Below are 4,662 nucleotides of genomic sequence, written 5' to 3' on the forward strand. Positions count from 1 at the left end.
GAACCCAACACTCCAGACGTGGGCAGAACCATCACCTCCTTCTTTGCATACACAGTGTTTCTGTTTATACAACCTTAAATCCAATAAAACATCTCCAATAGACAGCACAACCCCATGCACTTGAGACAGAGCATGAACAAACTAAGCAACCTTCCTGCCCTCCCAGAGTTTACACTCTGCCAAGCTGAGGGAGGACATAGACCCTAGAGTGTCAGAGCTGGTAGGGCCCATTTCCTTCCTGCCTATTTTATGCGGGGGAACCTGATCCAAAAAGGGGCCAAGACACACCTGTTAGCCCACAGCGAGATGGAAACCACTTCTGCCTTTCTCAAAACCGCAAGAACAGGAGGGGCCCGGGCCCTCACAGAAGTGCTGCCTTTGAGAAGTTTGAGAATTTGAATTTTGCTAGTTGGACCCCAGCCCTAGGGCTCCTCAGAGCAGGGTTGAAATCCTGGTCCATTCCAGATGTGTCCACCGGGTGGCGACTTCTGTTTATACAACCTTAAATCCAATAAAACATCTCCAATAGACAGCACAACCCCAAGCACTTGAGACAGAGCATGAACAAACTAAGCAACCTTCCTGCCCTCCCAGAGTTTACACTCTGCCAAGCTGAGGGAGGACATAGACCCTAGAGTGTCAGAGCTGGTAGGGCCCATTTCCTTCCTGCCTATTTTATGCGGGGGAACCTGATCCAAAAAGGGGCCAAGACACACCTGTTAGCCCACAGCGAGATGGAAACCACTTCTGCCTTTCTCAAAACCGCAAGAACAGGAGGGGCCCGGGCCCTCACAGAAGTGCTGCCTTTGAGAAGTTTGAGAATTTGAATTTTGCTAGTTGGACCCCAGCCCTAGGGCTCCTCAGAGCAGGGTTGAAATCCTGGTCCATTCCAGATGTGTCCACCGGGTGGCGCAGAGGCACGGGGGAAGGCACAGCAGTTTTCCCTAGTAAGTGGGAAGGAGAAAGTGGGAGGCCTGGGCCGGCTCAGGAACAGCGCTGGGCGGCGGGATCCATCACAGATGCGAACGCAGAGGTGGATTCTGCTACAGCCAAGGAAGCAGTGGTCAAGTTTCAGGACGCGGGCACCGAGAGGCCTGGAGGAAACCTAGTTCCCCGACACCCAGCTCACAAGGCTGCCTGGCACACAGAAGCAGGGTGCAGCTCAGAGCAGGGTGCTGGTGCTCGCTTCCCAGGTGGAGGGTGGACAACTCCCACCAGCAGAGCAGTCTCCCCCAGACAGCAGGGAGCCTCTGCCACCACCCCCAGAAGACCCCAGCAGGTGTGACTCATGGAATCTGTGGGCTCTCCCACTCAGAAGACCCCAGCAGGTGTGACTCATGGAATCTGCGATCTCACACTCAGTTTAGGGCCAGCAGCTTATTCACACTCCCCCCACTCCTTGGGGTTGAACCTAGCTACACCTTGGGCCCTTTTTATTTTTTATTTTTTCACTTTGAAACAGTATCTAGCTAAATTGCGCGGGCTGGGCTAAAATGTGTGATCCTCCTGCCTTAGCCTCCTAGAATTCCAGGATCAGAAGCATGCAGCGTCACCCTCGGCTCATTCACACTTTTAAAAATTTCACCCAACACAGGAAACTGCAAGTTTAAAGGCCCTGAAACTGGAAAATATGAATGGTGTGGGTGCTGAGACAAGAAAAAGAGAGCGAGAGAGAAGAAATAGGCTGGGCCTTGGGGATTTAACCAAGCTTTCAACTTTGAACTCCATCCTGGGACCAACAAGGAGCCATTGAAGGTAATTCAGCAAGGGAATAGTGCAGCTGGATCGGGCACTGTCACTTGGGCCGTGGGATGGAGCAGGACAGCCTGGAGGCTGCAGGATGGACTGCGGTGACAAGCACGGAGGCGGATTCTCCATCCAACAGAGCTTCTCATGGCCCAGGGCACCCAGTGATTTTGTTGTCGTCCATGAGACATTTGCCACTGGCTGAGGGGCTCCCCTGGGACCAGGGAGGAGAACTGAGTAATTTAGAAAATCCTTGATGGAAACTTGCAGCCCAGGAAGAAAGCCTGGCTAATGTGGGAAACAGGAGTTCCAGCTGGAGCTGGAGAACAGAGGCAGGGTAGCCCAGGGGTTAGGCACGTACAGTGGTGATGCGAGCCAGCTCTCAGGTCCCAGGTTGGCCGCTTCTTGGTTGTGTGACCATGGCCAGATCCTTTTCAAGGCTGCCTTGGGGGCTGGACATGCAGTGTGTGTAAAGCTCAGACCTAGGTGCTGCCCAGAAAGCCCCCAGCAAGACAGTCTCGGATCACTCCAGCTCTCCAGTTCCTCTTCCAGCCAGGGTGGCTCCAGAGCAGACCAGCCTGGGCTGGCACCACACTGGATTAAGCCACTGGAATTCCAGCCACAAGAGAAGAGACTTGCTCCATCAGTGGCGCAGGACTGCTTTCTTGAGAAAAGCTACCTTTGTCTGTTCCACTTTTCAAAATATTGAACACCACTCTCCTTATTCCAGGATTTCCAGGTACGATTCTTTGTTTTATTTTGTTGGTTTCTTCCTTATTTTGCGGGCGTGTGTATGCGCTGACGCTTCCTATAAAACAGGTCAATGTTTTATGTACCTGCTTTTGTGCATTTTCACAATGCCTCTCTTAGGTAGGTCCTATTTGGGATTTTCCCCCACTGTATGGATAGAGAACCTGAGGTTTGAAGAGGTTAACAAACACACCTGGGTCTTTCTGACCCGACACCTACCTTTCACCTGCCCCGCAGACAGGTTAGCAGAAAGGCACTTCAGGTCCTAGGTTACCCAAGTACCTTGCCCCCAGAATTACGCAGTGAGCAGAGTACACAGGCCTGTCTGGGTCAAAAGCCAATGAGCAAAACAGGGGACACATGGCCCAGCACTTGTCACCTTCCATTGCATTAATTAGGGTTCCTCGCGGAATGCAGTCTTCTGAGAATTTAGTGCAGGGATCAGTTTGTCTTTCCCACATCACTGGCCTGATTCTTCCAATCATATAGCCATGGTTAATTCTTCTTTTTTCTGGTGCTGGGGATTGAACCCAACACCCCCATACATGTATATATATATATATATAGACACACACACACACACACACACACACACACACACACTCTACCACTAAGCTACACCCCCAGCTCCGTAGTTAATTTTTGGGTACAGTTTACCACGTGGCAGGCCTGTTGCAAAAACTGAATATGCCTTGATGTGTTTAATCCTCCACTCATTGTATTATCTCATCTCCATCTTTTCAGATAAAGCAACAGAAGCACAGGGCCAGGGATTTAGCTCAGTCATGTTGCGCCTGCCTTGCTAGTGAAAGGCCATGAGTTCGATCCCCAGTATGGGGGAAAACAAACAAACAAACAAACAACAAAGAAACCAAAGCACAGAGGAGTTCGATAACTGCTTGAAATCATATGGCTATTAAGTGGTGAGGCTGAGTTTCAAAACAACAGAGTCCAAGTCCAGGGTCTGAGCACTTGATGATGTGTTTACTGTTTCCTATACAATTTCAAACACATCCTATTCCCTTCATTGCTTTGACTGCCAGGAACCTCAGAGCCCTGACTTTTGCTCTGTCACAAGTTGCTAGCCTTGGGAAACTTAGCCTAGCATTTCTGCTGTATTTTTTCAAGTTCTCATCTTTCTTCCTTCCTTCCCCACTGGCCTTCTGCCCAAGCTTTCATCAATCCTCGATTCTTTTTCAATTATTGATCAAATGGTCTTGAGGCTGCAGAGGAAACCACCTCAAAAATCCTTTTTTGGAATAGGCAGGACAAAATCCATTAATGAGATGAATAGAGACTTTTGGACATGCCGAGCCGGCTGGATTCAGGCAGTGCTAGATGCGGCGTCTTCCTGCATCTGCTGCGTGAGTAACACTGTGCCTGTGAGGTGGTGGGTGGAACAGTCGTGCATTAACTAAGTTATGCTAACTACTTATACGAGAGAAATCTTAAATATATTATGCCTAATATAAATGCCTAAATATACTAGAAGTTAGTTCAACATGTGCCCCGTGCAGTCAAGACCGCGAAGACTCTGCCACCTCAGCATGTGGCTCCGAGGTCACTCTGGTCTTGGCACCCGGGTGGCAGCCGGGAGAGCAAAGAGAGAGAGCATGCGTACTGCTTGACCACTTTGTCCTGGATTCAGCACACACCGTCTCTGCCTGTGTCCCCACTGGAGAAAATTACTCACGTACCTAATTGCAAGGAGTGCTGGAAAACTGTAGTCTGGGCTTCTGTTCTCTGCACCAGCTCTCCGCAGAGAAAGAGGACGTCTTTGGTGAGTAGCTGCCCTTGTTCCAGTTCACTAGGAACTTAAAATTATTGAGACATCCACCCCGATTAAATGACTAAGAATACCATGATATCCATAGAAGGGAATGGCCTTGCCTTGTTTGGCCGGGTGTTGCCGGGTGTGGTAGTCGGTGACAGTAATCTAATTACCCAGGAGGCTGAAGCGGTGGTGGTGGGGGTTCCACAAATTTGAGGCCCACCTTGCAATTTAACAGGATCTTGTCTCAAAATAAAATGTAAAAATATAAAATAAAAAGGCTGGGGGTATAGCACAGAGGCAGAGCCCGTGTCTAGCCTGTGTCAAACTCTGAGTTCAATCTCCAGTAACACACACACACACACACACACACACACACACACACACACACACAC

The sequence above is a fragment of the Fukomys damarensis genome, unplaced genomic scaffold (assembly GCF_012274545.1).
Source record: "Fukomys damarensis isolate Sample0158 unplaced genomic scaffold, DMR_v1.0_HiC HiC_scaffold_23, whole genome shotgun sequence".
Lineage (NCBI taxonomy): Eukaryota > Metazoa > Chordata > Mammalia > Rodentia > Bathyergidae > Fukomys > Fukomys damarensis.